Consider the following 12,256-nt stretch of genomic DNA (forward strand, 5'->3'; position numbering starts at 1 on the left):
CTATTTTTTTAATAAAATTTAAATTCTCCTTACGTTTGCTTTGTCGCATTATTTGTATAATTTTCTTGAGTTCTTTTACAAGATTATCAAACATACAGATAACTTTTATTACTCTTGAGCGATATACATAACATTTTGCTGATAATAACATATAATTGAGGGATTGAGAATGAGAAGTTTGTAGTATAAATCCTATAACGACACACTGGCAATAATCCTGTATTACTAAATCTGAATAAACTGCTTTTGAAATATAAAAAATACATTAAAAAATCTATTGACGTTATTTGGTAAAATTTAATTGTTGGAGTGTATACCTGACCATATTCTTCACAGGCATCAGAGTCTATAATATTTATCTTATGTAGGTAGTAATTACAGGGAATATTATCATATTGTGACATATTTTTAAACACAAGCTGTTTGTATTTATTATCGACAGGCAAATGATTGATACTGTAAACATAGTTCTTTTTCCTGCTGGATGTTCTAAGTTACAAGTTTTTTCGTAAGCAGAAACTCATAGAAACAATTAAATTTTGTAGGAATAACATTCAAAGGTATACCATCAACTGTTGGAAAGTTATCAAGATCGGTATTATTACTATTATTTTTTGAGAATTCGTAAAAGAGATTACAATCAGTTGTCTTCTTAACTGGATTAATATATGTATTATATTTGCGTTGTGTTATGTCAATGTGTAATTTCCTGTTTAAGGCTTTTTGAAAGAAACACTGCATTTTCATCTAATAAGTCTCTTTCAAATGTAACACCAGATTGTTTCCATTCACGATCATAAACACTTTTTGTATTGACAATTTTTCGAAATAATACCATTAAAAATATCAACATCTTGACAATTTTATACTTCTTTCCAATATTCCAAGATTTCTCTATAAAATAACAGCAACTTCACCTTCAAACTCGAAATTGTGTTGTTACAATGTAACAGAAATTTTAAAGAATCTAACTTGTCAAAGTTCTCTTTCCCTTTCTGAAAATATCTAATCAGCAATACTATCTTAGTGGATGTATTCATCAATTCTAAATCCAAAGCTTTTATACCCCCTTTTTCATATGCCCCCAATAACTTTACTCGGTCAACTTTCTCAGTTTTACTTTTCCAAATAAATTTAAATAACTACCTTTTCAACATTTCAAATACGATATTTTGACTGATATAGCATCTATATATATAGACATTCCTTCAGCTTTACTGATCAGAGATCCATCATACATCGTCAAATTCCTATTAAGCCACTGATCAAATCTTTTTTCCATAACTTTTTCATGATTTTCTAAGGTATCTTTGTCATAATTAAGATCATTCTGATCAACAATAATTCCTAAATATTTATATTTATATCTTGATTTTTTTTATATTGAAAGGTGGACTAAAGTCCTTATTACAGGTAACAGACATAGGTCTGGTTTTCATAAAAAAAATTAGAGTACGTCTTACCGACTTCTGGTATTTAACAGTTGCCACCGAATCATCCGCAAACAACACTCCTTTGACTCCTGAACAAGTAACTACTGCACACAAAATAAATGTTATTGGAGACAAAGGGCATCCCTGCTTTGTCTTCTATTTACTATTTATGAAATTTCTGGTAGTTCGCCCGTTATTAATAACACGACTATTTGTATTTGTAAAGCAAAGTCTAACTAACTCTATAAACTGTTTAGGCAAATTGAACATCTCCAGGGTAGCATACAAAAAAATATGTTCAATAGAGTCAAATGCTTTCTCGAAATCTAAATAACATAGCTTTCTTCTTCGTAAAAAATCCATTCACAATCTTATAGTTTCATGTATAATTCTACCTTCAATGAATCCCTGATTGCGATTCATGTTCAAGCTCTTCTTATAAGGGTTTAACTCGAATTGTCAACAATTTGGCAAATATCTCATAATCTACATTTAATAGGTAATGTAATAGGTCTGATAGCTTAACACTAGGTCAGGATCCTTTCCTTTTGTCACAAAACTGTTACGATTCCACGCCTTTGGGAGGTGGAGAGTTCACCAATTTCTAAAGCCATAAATTGTCCTTTTACATAGTGTTTCTTAATATCATTTCGGGATCGGGTGGTCAGGCTCGCTGACTTGGTTGATGCATGTCATCGTATTCCAATTGCATGAATCGATGCTCATGATGTCCAGACTCGAATATTTACAGACCGCCGTCATATAGCTGGAATAGTGCTGAGTGCGGCGTTAAACAACAAACAAATTATATCATTCCAGAAGTAGTGAAAAAACTCCACAGTTAGCCGATCACTGTCTGGTGTCTTATTCAATCTCATTTGTTCGAGCGCTTTCTGCAATTCTTGTTCTGTAATTGCTGCTTCCGGTTTAGAAGTGTAAAAATCTATGTCATCTATATTTGTTTCAGATTGACACGAGAGAAGTTGAATATCGCTTCTTTCGAAGCCTTGGAGTTTTAATATAAGTGACTATATTATGTAAAAAGTAAATTGAGAATCCCATCATCACTGGTCATCTTCTTTCCTCAGTTTCCTGATTATTTTGCTTCCCTGTTTTGACTTTTCTAGATTAAAGAACTATTTATTATTCTTTTCTCCTAGTTCAGTCCAATTGAGTGAGCCTTGACCTTATTCTTGCGCCGTCCGTTCTATCGTTATATATGTCTTCTAACTCTTTCTTTAGTTTATTGCTTTCATCCTCCTTATCCTTAATAAAAATATCAGTAAGTTTGTCCTCTGGAATTGCAATTTTCTTTAGTAATGTTCTTTCTTTCTGCAGACGCTTTTTCTGTTTATCCGTGAAGTACTCTATATAGTTATGTTCATAACACGGAACTTTATCTAATCCCATATCACAAGATCATTTGAGAGGTCACTTTTCATGTCACTTTGTAGAAACTGTTGACTCGTTGACTCTTTTCCACATATTCAGAATCACAGAGAAGGTAATTGTTGATTTTCCAGATATTTTTTGTGTTTTTTTTGGTTTACAGTCAATTCTATTTGCATCATCCTACGATCTGTTTTCAAACTTGGTATTATATCAACAGGTTTCATCATATTTATCAAACATCTTGAAATCAGGAAAAAGTCAATGCGAGACTGAGTGCAGTTGTTGCGTTTCCACGTGTAACTTCGTTTGTTTGGGTGCTTATATCTCCAAATATTAATCAAATCATATGCCTTAATTAAGTTATGTAATTTTGAGCTAAGTCTTGTATTAACATTCTTGCCTAGTCTATCAAAAGAGGGATAAAACACCGAATTAAAATCACCACCTAAAATAATGTCTTTAATATTTGGAATAGACCTAAAATAAACTGACGGCCAAGAGAAACGTTACCAACGATATTTCTAGGATAAAATATGACCAACACAATTTGAAGCAGCAATAACAATTGTATTGTAGAAATTCATCATTCAGAACAGTAAAATGCGAATTTACTAATTCAACAACAAAGTCCTTGACCTCCAACAGGGACATTTCTTGACAAGGGGTCATTCGTCCAGTATTCGATCAACAACATTGGTTACAACTTTAAGGTGACGACGGCCCAGACCGTTCAATACGGGATATGACCTCCATGAGCGGCAATGCATCTTCGAATGCGGCGTCGAACTGAGTAGACAAGCGTCCTCACATCGACTGCAGGTATCCGATTCCATTCCTCACGGAGGGCAACGATCAACGCTTGCCTCGTGAAAGGAGGATGTTGACGTTACCGAAGACGACGCCCCAGCTGTTCCCAGAGATGTTCTATGGGTGACAGATCTGGCGATCGAGATGGCCACGGCAGGACAGTCACGTTGGTGGCGTTTAGGAAGTCCTAGTAATACGGGCTTTATGAGGTGTGGCGTTATCTTGTTGGAACACCGTCCGTTGTTGACGCTGGATGAAAGGAGGAACCACTGGCCGTAAGATATTGTCAATGTAGCGTTGTGCTGTCAGATTGCTTTCGGTGCTGACAAGTTCCGTCTTCTCGTCCTCGCAAATGCCGCCCCAGACCATAACACTTCCGCCCCCGTAAGGTTCCACCTCCTGGACACAACAAGGAGCCGTACCTTCAACACGTCGTCGATAAACTCGCGTCCGCCCATCAGGTTTGAAGAGTTGGAACCTGCTCTCTTCACTAAATAGCACTCACCGCCATTCCCTTTGTTGCCATCGCTGAGTTTGCCTGCACCACGTCAATCTGGCACGTCGATGTTGACGGGTCAAGGTCATGCCCTTGAAAGGGCCCGGAGACCATAATGTCGTAGTCGTCTGGTCACTGTTTGTCTGCTGACCGGATGTCCTAAGCTGTTGGCAGCTGATGACGTCACAGTAAGAAATCTGTTCCTCAGATGAAGTACCCGTAAAAAGCGGTCATCCCTTTGGTCTGCCACTCCGTGGTCTGTCTGCGGTTCTGCCAGTCTGTCGGAGACGTGCGACCAGTCTTGTAATGGTCATCTCAGAGCACTTCATGTTAATGGCAACCTCTCTCTGTGTCGCTCCCATCTGCAGCATACCCATGGCTCTCTCCTTCTGGACAGCGGTCAGTCTTGGCATGTTCGTTGGTGTTTATCATCGCAACCAATGATAGGGAACAGATCCGTGCGTAATTTGCACGATAATTTGGGAAAGAATGTTTTAAAAAATTGCTGAAAAACACCAATATCCCCCAAAATCCGCAAAGCACGTATAAAGAACGACAGAGAACATGAAGGCTGTATTCGTGAGATGTGTTCTTTACTGTTTTTGAACAGGTTGACATCTTTGTTTCAAAGTGGCAAATCAGTTAATGTTGGTAACGTTTCTTTTGGCCCTCAGTTTATGTATATATACTTGTGAAAAGTCTTTTTCTCTGGGTGTAGTCATTTTTGGCATATAAATTAGCTATATGTTGTTTAACACCATTTTGATCTATTAACAAGTACAGAAAGCCTCCCTGTTCATCACTAGCTGACTCTAGAATCTTAATATTAACTTTGTTTAGTTAACATTTTCGAGGCTTCTCTCTAAAATCAGTTACTGTCAAACCAAAACAGCCAATTACTATGAAAAACATTCACCTGCATACTAACCAAAATACACTGATACACTAACAGTAACAGCGTTCCGATTGTTTTAATTTCACCAAAATTATTACGTTTAAAAAACACTGTAGAATTAAAGCATGATTGAAACACAGTTTTCAAAGGTGAAATACTGAACGAAACGTCAATACAATCCCTCAGCCTCTGGACCATGTTCCGCTTGATTGTTCATGTTGAGTCGATCCTCAGGAAACTGGATTCTTTTCCCCTACCTGATTGTCTTCGGTCATTACTGGTCGAAGTTTCTTTTTTATTTCAAAGTGTTCTTTTATCAAATCATCTTTCACATATTTTGAGAGGTTTTAGTTCTTTTTTCTGTTAACACTCAACACGTTGTAACGATTCATTCTAAACAGAAACTTTGCGATGATGAGTCTTGATTAGTCCCTATGTGCTTGGCCGCGCAACCTATGGCTGATTTCATGTGTTGGTTTGTCTCTTATTTCAAGATCTTGTTCAATCAAGTTTTGGCTTTGCTGAAAACAAGATTGAATTACTCAAAACAAACCAACCAATAAAGTTTTGAATAATGACACTTGTGTCTCCATCTTTGTTTTCAGCAAAGCCCAGAAATATCAGGTTAAACTGCCTTGCGTTGGAGTACCTCTCGCTCGCCTTCACTCGTTCTTGTGCTGTCCTGTGCTGTCAAGATTATCTAGCCGGCTCGAACTAACCTTTGTTTTCAGTTCTGACATACTTGTATGAACGAATTCCAGCGAACGCTGTAGATTTTCAATTTCACCTGAAAGTTCTTTTTGGACTGTAATATACCTTCATAAAGGTTTTGAAAGGTGTCATATCTTGCGCTTCACAGTCACCCATGTCAAGCTTTGCGGCCGTTTCGTTTTCGGCCATGTTAGATTTCACTGTGTCAATTGGGGCTGTTGTTAGGCTGAGCGCAGAATGGCAGACTCTGCACCGAATGACGTCTACCTACTTGACCACGTGATACCACGTTATATTCTCTCTGTTGCTATTCAGAGGGGTGTGTGTGTGTGTGTGTCTGTCTGTGTGTGTGTGGGAGAGAGAGTGTGTGTGTGTGTGTGCGTGTGTGTCTGTGTGTGTGTGTGAGAGAGAGAGAGTGTGTGTGTGTGTGTGTGTGTGTGATATCTATGTTGTCAATTGCTGTACATATTGATGTATTTGGTCAACATGATCAGTTGTTTTACACCTTGATGTGAATGATCTGTATGGTCTCTTTGCTATTCATATTGCTGAAAGTGGTCTACATGGTCTGTTGCTATTCATATTGCTGAAAGTGGTCTACATGGTCTGTTGCTATTCATATTGCTGAAAATGGTCTACATGGTCTGTTGCTATTCATATTGCTGAAAGTGGTCTACATGGTCTGTTGCTATTCATATTGCTGAAAGTGGACTACATGGTCTGTTGCTATTCATATTGCTGAAAGTGGACTACATGGTCTGTTGCTATTCATATTGCTGAAAGTGGTCTACATGGTCTGTTGCTATTCATATTGCTGAAAGTGGTCTACATGGTCTGTTGCTATTCATATTGCTGAAAGTGGACTACATGGTCTGTTGCTATTCATATTGCTGAAAGTGGACTACATGGTCTGTTGCTATTTATATTGCTGAAAGTGGTCTACATGGTCTGTTGCTATTCATATTGCGGAAAGTGGTCTACATGGTCTGTTGCTATTTATATTGCTGAAAGTGGTCTACATGGTCTGTTGCTATTCATATTGCTGAAAGTGGTCTACATGGTCTGTTGCTATTTATATTAAAGTGTGTGTTCTGTATGGTCGCTTGTATACATATTGATGTGTTTGGTCTAAATGGTCAGTTGCTATGTAGATTGAGGCGTATGGTCTGTTGCTAGGCAGACTTGTGTGAATGGTCTATATGGTCTGTTGTTATGCAGATTGATGCGTATGGTCTGTTGCTAGGCAGATTTATGGGAATGGTCTGTTGCTAGGCAGATTTATGGGAATGGTCTATATGGTCTGTTATGCAGATTGATGCGTATGGTCTGTTGCTATGCCGCCTTGTTACGACGTAAATTGTAATAAAAAGGTAAATTGTAATACTTGCAGCAAATTGTAATAATTTTGACTTCAATTGTAATAACGTAAATTGTAATAATATTTGACGTAAATTTCAATACGCAAATTGTAATACAAATTGACGTAAATTGTAATAATCTCTACTTGCGGTAAAATGTAATAAATTCTTACGTAAATTGTAATAACCTTATTACCGTAGTGTCCAAGACGCCAATTGACTAGAAATGATCTTTGTCAGTTGAGCTTGCGTTTCACATGTACAATTCGAGAAATACTGTGTATGATGACAAACGTACAAAACTGTTAAGTTAGGGATGGTTGTTATAGGCTTTATCGTACAATCGTCATTAAAGGGTGGTGTCAACATCAATAAATTTAAATGACTGAAAGATCCATCCTCGGGTTCAAAATGATGGGTTACACAACCGTATATTCGACAAATAACTTAATTGTGACATATGGTTCAATACTCTTAAAGGCTATTCAAGAGGTTTTTTGCATGACTTACTTCAACAGTACGTTGACCAGTTCGACACGACTGAACGAGTGATGACGAAGGGTACAAACACAGGCTGGTCAACCAGTGTGTCGATTTGCAGTGGAAACGCTATACGAGTTGTTAAGGAGTACATGATCCTTTTCTTGAAACAAACGAGGGAATTTAATCATATTTATACAATTCATTTTATTTTGACGAAAAATTCAAATACAACAAATGAGTTGACAGATCCCGTGCATACACAAATAACATCCGGTATCTTCGGATAACTCTTGTACAGTTTCAAAGAGTATACGAATTATCATAAATTTCTTGCAATCAATTGCTGAAATATATCTGCTTGTATCCAAATAGAAAGGAATTGAAAATTTATAATGAAAATATGTTTGTCACTAAAGTAATTTTTTTCTTTGACCTTGAAACGTACTTGAAAATCATTAAACTCGACAATCGTTGGTGGATTGCGCAAAGAAACCTTGATACAAAATATATACGTACAATAATCTCTGAAAATATAACCTCCTCTGAAAGATTAAGAGGATTAAAGTAAGTTGGGCTAACATCAAGCACTGTAATAACATACTCTCTTAAAATTCCAATGAAATGACTGGTGGCTTATCAAAAAGTCAAATTATATTTTGCTCCGATTTTTTTACCTAGTTCTAATTGCCTACCCTTATCACTTTTATTTCTGAAATTGAGTTAAAACTTCTAAATTTGAGACTGCAATATATGTCTTCAGAGGGTATTTCATACACAATGTAACAACTGTTTTACCCCATTTCAAAATTGGTTTCACGCTGAATCGCTCTTTTCAACTCCAGCTAACACACTTTAAATGCAAAGAAAGTATCCCAAACATATATTTTTATATATAAATACATTGTGTTGATAACCACGTACTTAACCTACAGAATTAACGCTCCAGTGAGTTTATATATATACAACAATGTTCGATATATTTCAAGTTTAAAAAAGTTCTCACACCCCACACTAAGTCATATTTAATGACGATTGTACGATAAATGCTGTACCAAACTTCCCTAAACAGTTTTGTACCTTTGTATATATATATATGTACTCCAACTGTTCGGAGTACAGTAAAACACACACACACACACACACACACGCACACACACACACACACACACACACACACACACACACACACACACACACACACACACACACACACACACACACACACACACACACACACACACACACACACACACACACACACACATATATATATAAATATATATCGTATTTACTGGCATACATACATACATACATACATACATACATACATACATACATACATACATACATACATACATACATAAACACACACATGTGTGTTGGTGTGTATATGTGTGTTTGTGTGTATGTGTGTGTGTATGTGTGTGTGTGTGTGTATACTGATGAGGGCATAGTATCGGAGATAAATATAATTTGGTTTCTTAGTTAGTCACTATTCTTTTCATTGGAATGTTAAGAAGGTATGCTATTATTTCAATATTTTATTGCAGTGCTTGATGTTAGCTGGATGTTATTCTAATCCTCTTAAACCCCCGAGAATATTATCCCCTGAGGTAATTTTTGTCCGTATATATGTCACAAATTAGTGATAACTTATTATCTGTTTCGAAAATTATGTACCGCATTATACGTGAGGTACCAAATTTGGTATCAAGGTTGCTTGGCGCAATCCACCAACGATTGCCGAGTTTAATGATATTAGAATACTCTTCGTATAAGGTCAAAGAGAATATTTACGTTAGTGACAAAACCCTTTTCATTAAAGATTTTCCATCCTTTCATTTTTGATCAAAACAGATATATTTCAGCAATAATTGATTGCAACAAATTTATTATACATTCTGATGCTCTTTGAAACTCAACAAGACATGCCCGAAAATACCGGATATCATTTGTGTATGCTTTGAATTATGATTTCGTGCCGTTATCATGATGGATTCTGTTTTTGTTGTTGGGGCAAGGAGTTATTATCCCAGCAAAAGTTGTCAGTAAGTTGTTGTTAGTTCTTCATGACATATGAAAGGAATCAAGACAGTTACATTTATTCATTTATTTCATTAAATATACTTCTTCCTATGAAAGGAAATAGTTTATGTTATATTAATGATCCATATGTTAATCATACATTGCTACAAATATTGCATAAGTTAACATGGTTTGCATTTATTTATTATTATTTCTTTATCTGTGAGAAGTTCACAGAGATCGAGAATACACAATATCTAATAGTATATGCAATGTAGGTAAAGAATATCCACGCCCCTCTTTTGATATTAATAAAAACATTATATATAATGTTATGTATTAAGTATGCTCTTTTCCCATGCATGGGAAATCTATGCTGCATTTGCTGACGACTGGTTTTTTTCCTTTGACATTGCACAGGAGATCTGTCACTCATTTGTTGTATTTGATATCTTCGTCAAAATATAATGTATAAATACGAATGAATTGTCTCGTTTGTTTCAAGGAAACGGTCATGTGCTCCTTATCTCAACTAGTAACTAATTGTTATTGCAATTGACTCCAGCTAATCTACTACTGGATGATAAATCAATTAACCTATTTGTGGAATAGACGTACCTAATGTCATCCATAATTTTTAACCCGAGGATGGATCTTTCAGTCATAAATTTCGATGTGTACAGTTGCTAGAATATCATTCTAACAATACAGACATGACACAAGCTGCACGTAAAATAATTGATAAAGGTAGTCCTTGCGGGTTCACATACCTACATGTACATCGCCCAGGACATTGTCATTATTTGCTTTATCCTCGGAGCAACGTTAAAAAAGTTGAAACTTGAATAATAATAAATTTATATTATGTATATGAACATGTATAAATCAGCTTGCACACAGACTACTGCAGAATGACATGTCATCCATTTGCTAGTTTAGTTTAGTTTAAAAATATTTTATTCACAGAACAAAATGAGAATTGTATTGGGAACAAGTTCTTGCAACTTAGTAAACCCCTCTCCGCATAAAATATGTACAAATATACAGTTGCAAAATAAATAAATTTGCTTCAGTCAGTAAAAGTAAGACTTTCCACATTTACACATCAAAATATTTGTCTAAGTTTGTTACGTTATAATTATTCCATTGTGTATATTACTACCTACTTTACCAATTGAAATATGATTCCATTGGGTTAAATATGAACAATTATGATGAAAATCGTCAATAGGATATATTACAATTAAGTACAAAACACACAGAGTATTTCTCAAATAAGTAAGAAAACTAAGTTCAATCTAGTAATTAATCCTCTTCTGGACAACCATAGAAATGAAATTCCAATATGTTTATATATATACTCTTCAAAAAAAGAAACTTGACACTGACTTTCAAAATGTAATATAATGCGATTGTTTCAAAATAGGACACAGAAACCATAACTGAAACACTGTTTGAAGATCAATGTACACAATGTTCAAAACATTAATCGTGTCACCTAGACAGACACACGTACACGATACAGTTAATGTCACAGGGGTACAGAAAATGTCAGTATCGGTTGTGCCCACCACGTGCATCAATCACCGCTGGACACCGACGACCCATAGATGCAATCAAGTTGTCAATAACACGCTGTTGGATGTGCTGCCATTCATGCTGACGTGCATCAAGAAGCGCTGGAAGTGTTTTGGGCGGTGGATTCCTTCTGCGAACGCGTCGATCCAACTCGTCCTACAGATGCTCGGGGACAAATCTGGTGACCAGGCTGGCCAAAGTAATGTCTGGATGTTGTTGTGCTGTAAGAAGTCCTGACAAACACGTGCAATATGCGGTCGAGCGTTGTCCTGCTGGAACTGTCCGCCATGAACGTTGACGTGAGGAAGAACGTAAGGCTGTAGGATCAAGTCTCTGTAACGCACACCTGTCAATGCACCTGCCACATGCACGAGAGGCGTCCTACCACTGTGATGAATTCCGGCCCATACCACGACACTCCCGCCGCCAAATGGGACAACCTGCTGCACACAGTTGGGGGCGTAACTTTCACCCCGACGTCTGTAGACACGTGCGCGCCCATCAGCACGTGTGAGTAGGAAACGGGACTCGTCAGTAAACAGTACATTTCTCCACCTTGCACGTGCCCATCTAACCCTCTGTTGGCACCAAAGCAGACGGTCCGCCAGATGACGCGGGGTCAATACATGACGTCGAACAGGTCTTCGTGCAAAAAGTCCAGCCTCCCTCAGTCTGTTGCGTACCGTTTGATCTGATATTCTGCGTACCCCATGGATCTGTGTGGTTTTAGACGTGGCTGTGGTAGTACGGTCTCGGAGGTGTCGCAGCCGGATGTATCGATCTTGTGCTTGGGTTGTCACCCTTGGTCTGTCGTCAATTCTGTTGGTGTTGTTGTATCGGTTCCACAGTGCGGAGATTGTCTGTCTGGATACGCCAAAGTGCCTGGCCACTTCTTGCTGAGCTGCTCCAGCTTGTAATCTCCCAATGGCCTTGTTCCGTTGAGCTGCATTCAGTCTTGGCATTCTGTCACCGCCTCTACTGCCGTTATAAAGACTGTATAAACAGCCATTGATGTGGATTTTTAAACCTATTCAGCAGGGGGGCCTGCATGCCTAAATGCAGGATCCTGTGCCGCACG

This window comes from Haliotis rufescens, unplaced genomic scaffold, assembly GCF_023055435.1.
Source record: "Haliotis rufescens isolate VD_foot unplaced genomic scaffold, xgHalRufe1.0.p SCAF_30, whole genome shotgun sequence".
NCBI classification, from domain to species: domain Eukaryota; kingdom Metazoa; phylum Mollusca; class Gastropoda; order Lepetellida; family Haliotidae; genus Haliotis; species Haliotis rufescens.